At 46.1% G+C, this 17,159-nt stretch overlaps 1 protein-coding gene across 1 annotated transcript in view; it reads right to left on the reverse strand.

Moving 5' to 3' along the window:
• Positions 1-10,900: 10,900 nt before the first annotated feature.
• The window catches only part of DNAJB4 (DnaJ heat shock protein family (Hsp40) member B4), a 140,368-nt gene continuing 134,109 nt past the window's right edge, over positions 10,901-17,159 (reverse strand). The window contains exon 4 of the mRNA XM_069232225.1: positions 10,901-14,043. The gene's annotated coding sequence lies outside the window, so the exon portion shown is untranslated. The remainder of the gene's footprint in view (positions 14,044-17,159) is intronic.

The raw sequence follows: 17,159 nt of genomic DNA on the forward strand, positions 1-17,159 counted from the left end.
CTAGCAATGTGCTCAACCAGATTCTAGTTGAATTGTGTTTGTACTCCAACACATTTTAACAGATACTTGAGGTTATCTGTAACCTTGAAACAAATAACACTAAGAGGGTCATTTAGAGTTGGGGCGAGTGGGAGAGCTCCTGTAAATCGTTGTGCTTCCATTCCGGAAAACTCATGGTTTCCCTGGCTTTTTTTACACTCTTGGGAAGTGATGAATGCCTGGGACAGAGCCTTAGCTGGCTCTGCTGACTGAAACTGTTTATCTAATGTGAGGCATGGTAGGACCCAACAGGGAAATCATTCGGTGCCCTCCATGCACAGGAGGAATACACCAGTCGCATCAGGGTACATCATTAGTTGGAAGAGCTGATGGACCAAACAAAGCAATCATCCAGCGAATCTTCACTGCATTCAATGAAGATGTTGCACTTAGAAGGCAATAAAATCCCCATCTACCTGGACGAACCCTCTGAATTTGGCAGACAGTCCTCCAGTCAGAGAGTGGAGACCATAACTTCAGATCACTGCTGGCATCCTATCATACTCTAAATAAGGCCCTCAACGGTAAACACATACTTTGCTATGTGAATTGAGCATCAACAAAGCAGCTCGGAGTGGTGCTCTTGCAAACACATGGTGCTATGAATTTGCAGAGGAAGTCAAGTAACAGGGGAAAAGAAAAAGGTGCGCGTAAGGAGGCTGTACAACACGTGACCAGTCAAACGGCACTGTGGTATGGAAAAGGAGATGGGACAGGCTGTTCATAAGCAAGAGGAGAGGGCTAGAATAAAAATGTTGCAGCCACCTCACGGTGAATAGCAGATACGGGATATGCCAAAGAGGAGGTACCGGAGCATGGTAGTGTTGTGCATGGCAGGCCAGTAAAGACATGAGCGAGACTGGGGGGGGAAGTAAGCGTCACTGCAGGGTCATGGCAGCGGCATCTGGGTTGGCGGACTCCTGACGAAGATGAGCACAGAGCAGCACAGCTAAGGCAGTAGGACAAAACTGGAGTGATGGGAGAGAACTTTTCTCAAGGTAGGGGGGGAATGAGAAAATTAAAAATAAAACAGAAGGAAAGAAAATTAGGGAGAAGAACTTGATGTGAGGGGATGAGAAGGGGATATTGTGAGGATTATCCACTGGTACAGGAAGGAAACATATTGAAAGTTTAAGAAAATGTCCCAAAATGAAAAAATATAAAAGGAACATGGCACAAGTAAGTGCATAACATAGATAGACAATAGGTGTTTCCTGTCTCCCTTTATGTCTCTTCACTCCTAATTTCTCTCTCCCTTCCTAAAAATGCTATTGAACTACTTTGTTGTGTCTGTCTATTTGTAATCCACAAACCTTTTAACTTAACACAGAAGATAAGCTGCACTTACCTCACTGGTTCAGACCAGTTTGAGCAGGTCCGACTATGGCCTGAGAAGAAGCATCAGCTTCACACAGACCATGGCGAAGGCTTGGCCTCTGCTCATACCTGAACAAGAAAGACGTGGTATATGCTAATTTTCACTTACTGTCATTAGTTCTAGCAGAAGAGAATGTAAGCATAGCTACCAGCATCTGACTGCCTGACTGTCTGACGGACTGTCAGAGTCACGTCCATAGATACTTGTGATATTAAGGAATGGCTGCCATCTCCATAACAGAGCTCCCAGATCATTAAGGCATGTTGTTAGAAATGGGGTCTTTGGTTGACAGTCAGGTTACCCCCTGTTCAAGCAAGGACCCTCACTCTAGTTAGGATAAAAGAGAATCACCCTCAGCTAACCCCTGCTTACCCCCTTGGTAGCTTGGCAGAGCAGTAGGCTTAACCTCAGAGTGCTGGGCGTAAAGTATTTGTACCAACACACACAGTAACTTAATGAAAACACTACAAAATGACACAACACCAGTTTAGAAAAATAGGAAATATTTATCTAGACAAAACAAGACCAAAACGACAAAAATCCAACATACACAAGTCAAGTTATGATTTTTAAAAGGTTTAAAATAAAAAGAGTCTTTAGGTAGTTGTAACAACACACTAGCGCTGCTAGCGTGTAAATGTACCTGGTTTGCGGCAAAAATAACCCCGCACGGGCGGTGTGCGTCGAAAATAACCCTGCACGGGTATATGCGTCGAAAACAGCTCGGCTCGGCGAGGCGCGTCGAAAAAGCCAGCCACGCGACGGTCCGAAGTCCCGCGGCGCTGGTTGCGATCTCCCAGCCTTCGTCAGCGATGCTGCGCGTCGTTTCTCCTGCTCCGGGCGTCGATTCTCCGGTCGCGTTTCCAGCGGCGTCGTTTCTCAGCTGCGGAGTCGGCGTCGCGTCGTTTTCTCAGCCGCGATCGGATTCGCGTCGATCTTTTCTCCGCACGGTGCTCGGTGCGTGTATTTTTGTCCTTAGGCTGCCAGCCTCTCCTTTCAGGGTCCCAGGAACTGGAAGGGCACCACAGAGCAGAGTAGGGGTCTCTCCAGAGACTCCAGGTGCTGGCAGGAAGAAGTCTTTGCTATCCCTGAGACTTCAATAACAGGAGGCAAGCTCTACATCAAGCCCTTGGAGATTTCTTCTTCAAGATGGAAGGCACACAAAGTCCAGTCTTTGCCCTCTTACTCTGGCAGAAGCAGCACTGCAGGAAAGCTCCACAAAGCACAGTCACAGGCAGGGCAGCACTTGTTCCTCAGCGATCAGCTCTTCTCCAGGCAGAGGTTCCCCTTGATTCCAGAAGTGTTTCTAAAGTTTGTAAGTTTGGGTGCCCTTCTTATACCCATTTTAGTCTTTGAAGTCACCTTCCTTCAAAGGGGACTCACACCTTCTTGTGAAATCCTGCCTTGCCCAGGCAAGGCCTCAGACACACACCAGGGGGCTGGAGACAGCATTGTCAGAGGCAGGCACAGTCCTTTCAGATGAGAGTGACCACTCCACCCCTCCCTCCTAGCAGAGATGGCTAATCAGGAAATGCAGATCACACCCCAGCTCCCTTTGTGTCACTGTCTGGTGTGAGGTGAAAAACAACCCAACTGTCAAACTGACCCAGACAGGGAATCCACAAACAAGGCAGAGTCACAGAATGGTTTAAGCAAGAAAATGCTCACTTTCTAAAAGTGGCATTTCCAAACTCACAATCTCAAAATCAACTTTACTAAAAGATGCATTTTTAAATTGTGAGTTCAGGGATCCCAAACTCCACCTGTCCATCTCTTCTCTAGGGGAATCTACACTTTAATCATATTTAAAGGTAGCCCCCAATTTATCCTATGAGAGAGAGACAGACCTTGCAACAGTGAAAACGAAATTGGCAGTATTTCACTGTCAGGACATATAAACCACATTACTATATGTCCTACCTTATCCATACACTGCACCCTGCCCTTGGGGCTACCTAGGGCATACCTTAGGGGTGCCTTACATGTAAGGAAAGGGAAGGTTTAGGCCTGGCAAGTGGGTACACTTGCCAAGTCGACTTTACAGTGTAAAAATACACACACAGACACTGCAGTGGCAGGTCTGAGACATGATTACAGAGCTACTTATGTGGGTGGCACAACCAGTGCTGCAGGCCCACTAGTAGCATTTGATTTACAGGCCCTGGCACCTCTAGTGCACCTTACTAGGGACTTACTAGTAAATCAAATATGCCAATCATGGATAAACCACTTACATACAATTTAAACAGGAGAGCATATGCACTTTAGCACTGGTTAGCAGTGGTAAAGTGCTCAGAGTTGAAAAGCCAACAGCAACATGTCAGAAAAATATAGGAGGCAGGAGGCAAAAAAGTCTGGGGATGACCCTGCAAAAGCAAAAGTCCAACACGACCCCCTACCAGCCTAAAGCCAGGGGAGAACAATCAATACCTTGATGTACTTCCCCGATTGGGGCGATAGAACAGGGACCCAGGCCCACAACAGCAGGGGCATGTTCCAGTTCTACGCCTTCCTGACTCCAGTTGGATCCCTCTGTCCATACTCTCAGGGCCCACTAAGCTAACCCATGGGGAACCCTTCTCCACATCTACAGACACCATCTGTGCAACACCTAACTTTACTTTGCTCACAGATGCATTGCAATGGGCAGATAGTACCACCAGGGCCAACACAGTGGTGTTGCCCACTCCACCCCCGGGGTGTGACTCTCGTCCTCCCCCCCCCAGGGGCAACTCTGTCCACCAGGACAGCAAGCCACAGTGGCCCCAGACAACTGTCAGGGATGAGAGCCCGACCTCAGGCCTCTCTAACCACGGTGACTGTGGAGAGTGGGGGGTGGTAGCCCCAGGTGCCTGGCACCCTTTGACCACTCTCTCTTCCACCAGGTCAGGGATGTTAACCTGACCCTGGTCCTCCCCTCTGGGGCTCTGTACCCTCCCTGCAGAAGCGGCACCCCCAGAGTCAAAAACTGTCAGGGTGCTTGTAGAAGCAGTCCTGCACAATTCTTCCATCAGTGCAGGGATGTTAACCTGCAACTGATCCTCCAACCTGGGGTCTGTACCTTCAGGTTGGACCAGGGCCAGGGGTGAGGCTTCCCTCCCCCTGCCCTCTCTTCTGGGGTCCTGAACCACCCAACTAGGAGTGACCCCCCCAGAAGACAACATGGTAGGGGCACTGTTAGCAGTAGCCCCTTCCTCCAGGTCAGGGGGGACACCCTTAACCTGGCCTCCCAATCCAGGGTCTGTACCCACAGACTGGATCACTGCCTGGCAAACCAGGACTTCCTGGGGGGCATACCTACCCCCTACCAGGTCAGAGTTTACCCTCTGAACCTGGTCATCCAACCCAGGGTCACCACCCTGCGGTTGAACCACTGCCTGGCACACCAGGACTTCCTTGGGAGCACACTTACCCCCCATCAGGTCAGAGTTTACCCCCTGAACCTGATCATTCACCCCAGAGTCACCACCCTGCGGTTGAACCATTGCCTGGCACACCAGGACTTCCAGGGGGGCACACTTACCCCCCTCAAGGGACACACTGTCCCGAAGGGCCACACAAGAGTCTGGCTGGCGCAGGTCTCCTGACCTCTGCCCATCTGACAGAGTCTGGATTCCCCCCAGCCCAGAAATGGTCTCACCAAGGTCATTCATGGGGGGCTCTGCTCTCAGAGCTGACCCCTGACCCTCCAGGTTCTCCACTGGGGTCCGCAACCCCCTCTCAACCCTCTGTCTGGACTTCTGCACCCCCTCACTAGGAGTGGTACTGCCAGACACCAGAACTGGTGGGACGCTGGCTACAGCCGCCCCCCCAAGTTCTCCTGACACTGTGGGGTCTCCCTCAACAGATGGCCCTATGGTACAGGCTAGGCTCCCCTCCTGGGGTTCCCGCAGGGAACCCTCCAGGACCTGGGACCGGATCTCGGACACCTTGGGCCTCAACCCATCCCCATTCCCTCTCCTCTGAGACTGGACATGGGGTCCCTCACCCATCCCACTACACTGGGACCTACCTGGGACACTACAATCCTTCCCTACCTCACCTGGTTGGGAACTACCTAGACCACTCCTCTCAGGAGCACCCCCAAATGCCTCTTCAGACTCTCTGGTACTCACCCAGAAGTCTGCCTCCATTGTAAGCTCCCTGGGGTCAGAGAACTCACACTCCACCTGGTGTTGGCATAGCTCTGGAAAATAAGGACTAGACATATGCTCTCCAGCAATTACATCACTCAGCCCCTCACATGAATTAACCAAAGTACCCTTCACCCAACCATCCAGTGACTCTGCCTTGACAAAGTACCCCACATCACCCTCCTGAGACTGGTGAGACAGTACCTGACTGTCCCTGACACTCAACCCACACTCTTCTGGGATGTTTTCACACTCCATAACCAGGACTTCTACCTGGGGGGAACCCCTCTCCCTGTCACTCTCAACTAGAGTCAGTAGAGTGTCCCTCCCACCGGTAGGAATATGACTCCCCATGCCAGTTCCCCAATCCACCTCAGGGACCCTGTGCATCACTGGAGCTACCTCATACCCCTGAACCTCCTGGCGTGTGTTAACTCCCTCCTTCAAGTAGGGCACCACCTCTCTGGGCATGTGTACTTCTGCAGCATCACTGGATATACAATTGTTGCTGCCACCATTCCAGCTGGACTCAGCCCTCATGACTTCCAGCTCTTTCAATTTAAGCTCGTAAGCATAAATCATTTTTTTAATCTCTAAGTCCCTCCTCCTTTCTGCCAGGGCTAAGGCTCTCTTCTCCTCGGCCCTCTTAAACTCTTCCAGACTCCGGATTCGAGCTAGGAGCCTATCATCTCTTTCTGTTCCCTCCTCAGGGCCACTGCCCTCCTCTTTGGAGTAATCCTCCTCCTCAGAGTAGTTATCCTCCTCAGACTCATTTGGTGGTGTTGCCTGACAACGTTTCAATTCATCCTGAAGCAGGGCTGACTCAAGATCCTCCCTTCTGGATTCCTTGTTCACAGCCAGTCCCCTTTCCATGCAGAATGCTTTAAGCTGCCACTTTTTATACATAGATAGGTGCCAGAAATTGACTTCCATTTCTGCAAAGGCTTCACAACCAAAAAACAAAGTCCAAAAATATCATCAATACTTCCAGGAGGACATCAGAGAACAAAAAGCAGAATCACAAGACAAGTAGTATGTGGTCACGTAGTGGTCTGAGATCAAAACAGTAGTGTACACTTAATTACTGTATGTCAAGTACAAATACAAGTCCAAATCCCGACCGCTGGTCACCAATGTTAGAAATGGGGTCTTTGGTTGACAGTCAGGTTACCCCCTGTTCAAGCAAGGACCCTCACTCTAGTTAGGATAAAAGAGAATCACCCTCAGCTAACCCCTGCTTACCCCCTTGGTAGCTTGGCAGAGCAGTAGGCTTAACCTCAGAGTGCTGGGCGTAAAGTATTTGTACCAACACACACAGTAACTTAATGAAAACACTACAAAATGACACAACACCAGTTTAGAAAAATAGGAAATATTTATCTAGACAAAACAAGACCAAAACGACAAAAATCCAACATACACAAGTCAAGTTATGATTTTTAAAAGGTTTAAAATAAAAAGAGTCTTTAGGTAGTTGTAACAACACACTAGCGCTGCTAGCGTGTAAATGTACCTGGTTTGCGGCAAAAATAACCCCGCACGGGCGGTGTGCATCGAAAATAACCCTGCACGGGTATATGCGTCGAAAACAGCTCGGCTCGGCGAGGCGCGTCGAAAAAGCCAGCCACGCGACGGTCCGAAGTCCTGCGGCGCTGGTTGCGATCTCCCAGCCTTCGTCAGCGATGCTGCGCGTCGTTTCTCCTGCTCCGGGCGTCGATTCTCCGGTCGCGTTTCCAGCGGCGTCGTTTCTCAGCTGCGGAGTCGGCGTCGCGTCGTTTTCTCAGCCGCGATCGGATTCGCGTCGATCTTTTCTCCGCACGGTGCTCGGTGCGTGTATTTTTGTCCTTAGGCTGCCAGCCTCTCCTTTCAGGGTCCCAGGAACTGGAAGGGCACCACAGAGCAGAGTAGGGGTCTCTCCAGAGACTCCAGGTGCTGGCAGGAAGAAGTCTTTGCTATCCCTGAGACTTCAATAACAGGAGGCAAGCTCTACATCAAGCCCTTGGAGATTTCTTCTTCAAGATGGAAGGCACACAAAGTCCAGTCTTTGCCCTCTTACTCTGGCAGAAGCAGCACTGCAGGAAAGCTCCACAAAGCACAGTCACAGGCAGGGCAGCACTTGTTCCTCAGCGATCAGCTCTTCTCCAGGCAGAGGTTCCCCTTGATTCCAGAAGTGTTTCTAAAGTTTGTAAGTTTGGGTGCCCTTCTTATACCCATTTTAGTCTTTGAAGTCACCTTCCTTCAAAGGGGACTCACACCTTCTTGTGAAATCCTGCCTTGCCCAGGCAAGGCCTCAGACACACACCAGGGGGCTGGAGACAGCATTGTCAGAGGCAGGCACAGTCCTTTCAGATGAGAGTGACCACTCCACCCCTCCCTCCTAGCAGAGATGGCTAATCAGGAAATGCAGATCACACCCCAGCTCCCTTTGTGTCACTGTCTGGTGTGAGGTGAAAAACAACCCAACTGTCAAACTGACCCAGACAGGGAATCCACAAACAAGGCAGAGTCACAGAATGGTTTAAGCAAGAAAATGCTCACTTTCTAAAAGTGGCATTTCCAAACTCACAATCTCAAAATCAACTTTACTAAAAGATGCATTTTTAAATTGTGAGTTCAGGGATCCCAAACTCCACCTGTCCATCTCTTCTCTAGGGGAATCTACACTTTAATCATATTTAAAGGTAGCCCCCAATTTATCCTATGAGAGAGAGACAGACCTTGCAACAGTGAAAACGAAATTGGCAGTATTTCACTGTCAGGACATATAAACCACATTACTATATGTCCTACCTTATCCATACACTGCACCCTGCCCTTGGGGCTACCTAGGGCATACCTTAGGGGTGCCTTACATGTAAGGAAAGGGAAGGTTTAGGCCTGGCAAGTGGGTACACTTGCCAAGTCGACTTTACAGTGTAAAAATACACACACAGACACTGCAGTGGCAGGTCTGAGACATGATTACAGAGCTACTTATGTGGGTGGCACAACCAGTGCTGCAGGCCCACTAGTAGCATTTGATTTACAGGCCCTGGCACCTCTAGTGCACCTTACTAGGGACTTACTAGTAAATCAAATATGCCAATCATGGATAAACCACTTACATACAATTTAAACAGGAGAGCATATGCACTTTAGCACTGGTTAGCAGTGGTAAAGTGCTCAGAGTTGAAAAGCCAACAGCAACATGTCAGAAAAATATAGGAGGCAGGAGGCAAAAAAGTCTGGGGATGACCCTGCAAAAGCAAAAGTCCAACACATGTTTATTACTAAGAGAGAGAACTGAACTATGAGCAAGTTGCACTTAAACTCTACTGCATTCATCCTTAGAGGTAGCTGGGCACCCATAACTATCACTTTATTGGGATGTATGCAGGCTATGCCAGTCAGCAAACAAGTGTTCATCTCGGACTTACAGAGGAAGCTCGGTCCCCAGCTAGAAGAAGGATGGCACCAGGCACAGGAAGATTGGCTGTCCACTGTGTGAGGACCAGATTAAAAAAATTAAGGGAAGGGTTTTTGTTGCTGTGAACTGACATACTAAAGGCACCAACTACCCTGAATGCTTAGAACGTACCTTACCAGTTCAAGAACTAATTTGCAGTTGTGATGATCACTGCCTGAAGCATGCAATGCTGCTGATACTGGGGACATAAGCAGCTTTCAAAGCTGGCCAAAGGACGACTTTGGATAGATACTCCTTCAGCCTGCTACCCAGGTGGGACAGCAGGGCAAATGGCTCTCTTGTATGGCTTGCGCTGTGTGCTTTTCCTCTCCCTCTGTGAACGGTGTGCTGCCTATGTGCTGATAATGATATTGCAGATTTTTTGCATGCCCACTGCACAGTTAGCCTGTTCAGTTTATTCCAGCGAAGCCTTGCACAATTCTAAACACTTTTGTTCATCATCTAAATGCTGCTTGTGCCTTTAGACGAGGATCTTACATGAAAAAGTGTCAGATTATCGCAGACACGGCCTTACCAACTGCAGCCTGACAACACACTTCTAAAAGAGGGTCTTACGCCATGTACCTGACTCATTGAGGCTTTTACACAGACACAAAGACAGGAGTTCATCAACAAAGCTAGTACAATTCTAGCACAACACCTGCACAGAACTTTCTTGCTTCACTCTACAGACGAGACACTGCACCACTGTAACTTTATTGGAATGCTTAGAACTGTTACTGCACATTCTGCAAATCCAGGAAAACCATATTGTCCACATGCCTCAGGTTGAATGTAGCTTACCATCAGGCTAAAGCAGGACATTTTGATTGTGCATTACAATTTGATACATTTTACATGTACATGCACGCCCTTCGAGTGTAAGCCTTACACGCTTACCAACCATTTAGCTTCTAAACCTTCCAAGGAGGTTCCTGGGAACTAAAGAGCACGTAGTTGAATCTAGTACCTGGCATTCCAGAGACAACAGGCCTTGCTTGATTGAAAGATAGCCCAATTTCTCTCAGGATCACTAAACCATGTAGAACTAACCTGTCAGTCAAATGTGAATCAGATATAAGTATTTTAAAAGTAATTCAATTACATTTGGTGGTTTTCCCAATTTATTCAGTGATACTGACTTGATTGATTGTGATAATGTACTTGTTGTTTGTAAAACATTAGTTGTTTTTAACAAACACTTTACACCATTTGGTAATTTGCTACTTATTGATGTAACTGTGAAGCAATACAACGTGTCATTCCCTTAAAGATTAATTCCCTTAAAGATTCTGTTCAAATATTGTTTTAATGCCAGTGTGTCGGGGACTCAATGATCAATCGATGTCATTGTGAGCTTCCTTCCTGTATGAAAGTAATTCTGGAACACAAGGAAGTGCATATTTCCTGCCCATGCTAAAGAGTCGGAGACCGTTGTCATATATATCAACATCCAAAAGGAGGACTAAATATGCATTTGTAATAGGAGATGTGCTATTTGAAATATATTTACACATGAAGGAAAGGAGAAGACAGATTAAAGGTCAGAGGACCGCACTCCTAATCCTGTCGATGGACATCTATCTTGCATGGAGTGTCTCCCCTTGCTCAGGCAAAAAGTGTTCTGTGGACACTTAATTGGAGTTAATCACGGCAGCAGAGGTTCATTACATGAAGTCTTTACTGGGACAGCGCAAATCAAATGGACTGCGGCGAAGGATGCTAAAAACTAAGAACCAATGCGTGCTGAAAATCCGTACAGCAAAATCCGTCTGCAAAATAAAAGCATAGAAATACCCAGGCCAAAAAGAAAATCTCTTCCCTATCAAACCTTAGCCCACTTTAGAATATATTTGTTTGTATTTACTGCAGATGCTCCACAATCAAAAGCATAATGATTTGGAATAACAGTTCAGTCTTTATTAGGATCATGCATTAAAAAGGCCCAAGTTTAATCGCTAAATAATTGTAAAGTTGTCATGCTTCACTAAAGGAAATCACAGCGCAAACTTTCAGGCTCTGGTTATGTGTCAGAAAATGTTATGTAACCACTCTAGGGCTTATGGGTACGTGTGGGCTTTTGATACGTACATATGTCAACCGCTGTTATACTGACCCAGTAGGTTACCAGTAGAAAGAATGACAAGTGAAGTTTCACCAAGAAGAAAATCTGCTACTTGGACCTCACCCTCATCTCAACCACTCACAGCATCTCAGGTCCTCCAGGTTCAGGTAAGGCATGATCGCGATATGCCCAATCACAAAGACTTGCTGAGGAGCTCCTGATAGGACTCTTGCATAATATTTTCTTTCTTTCAAAAATTATGGAACACCTGGGAAGAGTACAATCAGTATTGCTCTGCTATAAATGAAGGCCACCAGATAGCAGCTCTCTATCACCCATGGAATCCAAGCAGATTGTTACTTCATGGCAGGATGAGAGGAAAAGATGCAGTTCATATGCCCTTGCCAAGATATTTTGAAACGACTATTGGCTGTGTAGTGTGCTGAGACTCCACTGTGACAAGTGTACATGTTTAAAGGATGCTTCCTAAATGTAGACATATGATATCCCTAGCCAGTCTTCATGAAGGGATCTTTGTTTGGCAATAGGCTTTGAACGTTCTTCTTTACAAATTGTGAAACTATTATTGAAGATTCTACATGTTCAGGCATGCTCAGGTGCTTGGACGTTTGGGCACTTTATGGCACAAGACATGAAGAGGCCGCTCTCAGCGGTAGAGACTCTGACATCTGAAAATTCTTATCCAAATGCAAGGCTCTCCAGTGTACTTCTTAGCATACAAAGTCAGATGAGAAAGAGAAAAAGAGTCCAGGGTACCTATTGTGCACCAAAGGCAGAAAGGGCATGTGACCCAGTTTCTGCACCTCAGGGCACTTTGGGATGATAGAAAGAGCCGCAGACACTTGTGTATCTTCCTCTGCAATGCGGATAGTGCTAGCGCGCATGTAGCAGCGATGCTAGGCAAAAGGAAAATTGCTTTATTTGCATGGAGGAAAGGACCCATGCAAATGAGGCAATCCATTTACCTTCATTCTAGTGCTGTGTTATGGAGGCAAAGATGCCATAAGGAGGCACACTGACTGCCACAAAGGTGGCATAAAATCAATGTATGCCCTGAAGGCTCCTGTCTGGAGGTAGTGAAAGGGGTCCGAAGCCCTTCCCCAGACATCCCCCTGCAGGCGAGTGCAGTCAGTCACTGCACCTGCCTGTAGGGGGATTTCTAGCCCTTTCAAAGTGCAGGTCGGGTGCCACTATCAATGTGAAAGGCAGGCCTCAAAGAGCTGGTCCATCTTTCACTAATGAGCTGCCCCTGGAGCAGCTGAAGTTTGTGGCTGCCCTGGGGGCAGCACACTATCAGAAATAGGTCACACTGTCCCTGTTTTCTCCCGGCACACCTAGTAAAAGATGTACCATGGGGCAAAGAGGGACAGTGCAACCTACCTCTAATATGGGCCCAGATAATTTCCATTCTTAAGTGTGAATACACTGAAATACTTTTATAGTATTTCTGCCTGATGAGTTATTAATAAAAGTGGTTTACCATGTAGTGAACTATACAATAGTACACTATATGGCATATTGTTAAAAAGAGGACTGCGCCCTCGCAGGGTTCTAGGATGGGAGTTGCAAAGAAAAAATGTAATTTGGTTAAGTAACATGAACGGACCTAAGTGCAAGTTTTCTATATGGACTGCTGTGTTGAGCAGCTCCAGTGGAAAAATCTATTTTGTTAAAATCCTGTATCTCTTTTGGGAATTCATCTTATTGCATGGTTGAATTAGGAATGGGAAAAGGGCATACATATGTTATGTTATGCTAATTTAAATTCTGAGCAGACAAATATCACAGTTCTTCTGACTCTAAAAAAACGTAAGCACATAAAATAAAAGGGGCATCATCAGGGTTAGAAGAAAAAGCCTGGCAAACGTGCTAGGTCTTAAGAAACCATCTAGAAAAAACATATACAATAATTGTATAAGGGACCATACACACAATCATAACAAGGAACCAAGTTCCTTGCAATGAGAACCACATTTTTAACCTCAGTGAGAATTCCAACACATCAGGGTTAATCTCACTGTACAGTTACTTTGAATAAAAGTGGGATCAGGAGTGCAAATAGGATAACACCGCTTTACAAATGAATGATGTCCCCATAAAAAGAAGAAGATTGGAAATAGGACATATGTAACAAGAATCCAGCAAGGACACAGGCAATGGGTTCTTAAAATATGCCCCTGTGTGTTGGGTGCATGCGTGAGTGTGTGAAACAACTCATTTACTAGAATGAGGGAATGATGCACTCATAAAGAGAAAAAATAATAGTTGTTTAAAACTGTGTCCCTTAATCGCAAGATTAAACTGGATGATGCCAGAATGGCAGAGCAAACGTTTGCTGCAAAGGATAATATTCTACTTTTGAAGTTCTTTTTCGTCTTTGGTAAAGGGGAGCAAACCACTTTCTGCAGGACCTGCTGAGATAAAATAAGAGTTCTTCTCAAAATGGGATAGGAAGTGTTCTCGTAAAGATCCGACTATGTTTTGCAAATACTTTCCTGAAATTGAAGTCCAATAAAGCTCTGTTATTAAGGTATCCAGAAATGATATTCATTTCTCATCTCAGTCTGCTCGAAGGTGCAGAGAGACCATCAGGATTTTAAGTGAAAGGGATTGTATCTCTATTGTCTAAGCTACGGGACATAATATCCACATACTGTTTGTAAAGGTGAAATCGCAAGGCTGTCTGGTTTATGCTTGACATAACCCACTGCACTACGCCTGCTGCAACAAGGGGACACATATTTATTTGGGCTTGTAGGCACTGCTTTCTTGTGCATGGCCCAACAATGAGTATCTTGACTCCCCCAACTCTTCAGTTCATCATGTTCCATTAAAGCATGTAGACTAGAATGTAGTGTGCTTGAGTCTGGAAAGTGAAGGCAGTTGAAGTTAGGTCAGCAATAGGAGAGCTCCATTTGCATACTTGACAGATCTTGTTCTTGTGTCTGCAATAACACGTAACCTGGAAAAGAAAAAGACAAATGAATACATGAAATTTTATTGAAGTGCAAAGAAAGACAGTATTCTGTCTAAGTTGGTGAATGAATGAAATAGAGCTGGGGCAGATTTTGGAAAGAGGGACCCAGTGCCAAAATTAAATAAACATGAACACTTCAAACTTATGACCTCTTCCTGTAAGCATGCTTTGCTATTTATATTCTTTTTAGATCTGACTACTGACAGCTTTAGCTGGCTGACTTTTTGTCACCAATATTATAACATATCAATACAGGGGCTTTGTCTCTGGTCCAGAAGAGTATCACTCTCTCACATCGCACTCTTGCCTGTTTAGATGCATCCTTTCACTGCAATGCATGATGAAACTATTTTACATCTTTATACTACACACAACCTTCATACACTCGAGTCTTAACTTCATGCATTCAGTTTATATACAAATCAAGGGTATGTTTAATTGTTTTTGCTGCATCAACAATTTATTAATGATTTGTCTGTTGACAGGGCTTGACAGCGACCATGTTAGAAATGGGGTCTCTAGTGGCAGTGGTTTGCACCCTGTCCAAGTACGGACCCTCACTCAAGTCAGAGTAAGGGAACCACACAGCTAAGATAACTCCTGCTCACCCCCTTGGTAGCTTGGCATGAGCAGTCAGGCTTATATCAGAGGCAATGTGTAAAGTATTTGCACACACACAGAAACACAGTGAAAACGAAGGACTCAACACCACTTTGGTAAAACAGCCAATATTTATCTGAGTAAAACAAGACCAAAATGGCAAAAGTCCATCATACACAAGTCAAGATAATAGTTTTTTTTAAATGTAAGCAAGTCTTAATCCACAGGAATTAATGGATGTATCACTTTTGCACAAAGTACCGGGGATATGTCAAAAACAAAGACGATGTGGGCCACAAGGGAGGTGAGGCACTGGAAAAGCAAAGTGATGTGTCAGTTTCTTACTGCGTAGGGGAGGTGATGCACCAATTCTTTCCACGCATGAGAGGTGATGCGTCGCTTTCCGGACATGGGGCCTCAGATCCTTACTGCGATGCGGGGTTGATGAGAAATTGGTGCCCAGGGATGATGCGTAGAAAATCCAGACATGCTGTGTTGATGGAACCACAGTGAAACAGTCGCTGTGTCGATTCTGCAGCTGCGAGACAGGCGCTGTGTCGATTCTCCAGCTGCAGGGCAAGCGCTGCGTTGATTCTCCAGCCGAGGGGGAAGCGCTGCATCACTTCTTCAGCACAGACACGGCATTGATTCTTCCGATGTGATGCATTAATATGTGGATGTTCTCCTTCAGATCACCAGTTTGCACTTCCAAGGGCCCTGGGACTGGAGTTGGCACCACATGGCAAGTCAGGACTCACAGCAAAAGAGAGCAGGCACTGGCAGATGAAGTCTTTGATGTCACTGAGACTTTTTCTAAGGAGACATGCTGTCAAAGCCATTGGAGAACCTTTGGAAACAGGATATACTTATACCCATTTCTGTCTTTGAAGTAGGCAAACTTCAAAGAGAAGTCTTTGTAGTGCACAAAACCCTGCCTTTCCCTGCCCTGGCCCCAGACACACTCCAGGGGTTGGAGACTGCTTTGTATGAGGACAGACACAGTCCTATTCAGGTGCAAGTGACAGCTCCTCCCACCATTCAAGCTCAGGAAGACCCATCAGCCTTGTGATGGACCATCAGGATATGTAGGGCACACCTCAGCTCCCTTTGTGTGACTGTCTAGAGTGAATGCACAACCACCCCAACTGTCATCCTACAGACAAGCAGAGCCACAGACTGGTTAGGCACTTTCTAAAAGTAGCATTTTCAAACTTGCAGTTCAAAAACCAACTTCAACAAAAGATGTATTTTTAAATTGTGAGCTCAGAGACCCCAAACTATGGGAGAAATAGGCCTTGCAATAGTGAAAAATAAAATTAGAAGGACATGTAAAACACACCAGTACGTGTCCTACCTTTTAAATACATTGCACCCTGCCCATTGGGCTGCCTTGGTCCTTCCATAGGGGCGTCTTACAGGTAATAAAAGGGAAGGTCGGGGCTGGCAAGTGGGTGTACTTGCCATGCCAGGTCGATATGGCAATTTGAAACTGCACACACACACTGCAATGGTAGGCCTAAGACATGTTTTCAGGGCTACTCATGTGGGTGGCACAAACAGTGCTGCAGGTCCACCAGTATCATTTGATTTACAGGCACTGGGCACACTTGGTGCACTCTACTAGGGACTTACTAGTAAATCAAATATGCCTATCATGGCAAAACCAGTCACCAATACATTTTATACAGGGAGCACTAGCACTGGTTAGCAGTGGCAAAGTGCCCAGAGTCCTAAAGTCAGCAAAAACGAATTTCAGCACAGTATCAAAAACAGGTCAGAAGCAAAAAGAAAGGAGAAACCACACCACGAGCTGCCATGTCTTAAAAAAAACCTCTGTCAGAAACTGTATTATTAATGTTGAAGGGGATGCCTCTTCCATCTTAATAAACACTATCTGTTTAGGTTAAAGCAAAGATATTATAGAATCTCTCCTAACCGTTGGTAGGCGTAGCATAAGCAGCCTGTAGTTCCCCCCGAGAAATGCAAGCTGCATTCATGCAGTACCAAAAGATTTAAAATCAAGAAAACATCACAAAAAATAGAAAACCATGAATAAACAAAAGGATACCAAAACCAGCATAAGTGAAACAAGAGGTTTCAATTCTTACAGTGTTAAGGCAAAAAAGCACCAAGAACATGTAAAGTTCAATGTAATATATCAGTTTACGGTTGACCTGTACCTGGGTGTAATTTGATCCTTTCGGTGATGGAGAGGAAATCAGCATTACTAAGCTGTTGGTGTTGGTGGTAAAAAATATGAACAGGACATACCTAAATTTCGTAGTCACCAACATTGCTTTTCTGCTAATAAAGATTTGCTGCCTCGCCCTGGTCAACAGTTTTAACTGTGGAATTAGATTGAGGATTTAGCGGATGGAATAAAGGCTGGCCTGCCAGCTGAGGACACTACACTGACCACCCTGCCTCTACTCTGGCCGTCAAAGTTAGAGATGTTTACTGGCACAACAGACATCTCTTTGTATTGACAGGAGTCACCATCA

The sequence above is a fragment of the Pleurodeles waltl genome, chromosome 4_2 (assembly GCF_031143425.1).
Source record: "Pleurodeles waltl isolate 20211129_DDA chromosome 4_2, aPleWal1.hap1.20221129, whole genome shotgun sequence".
Classification (NCBI taxonomy): Eukaryota; Metazoa; Chordata; class Amphibia; order Caudata; family Salamandridae; genus Pleurodeles; species Pleurodeles waltl.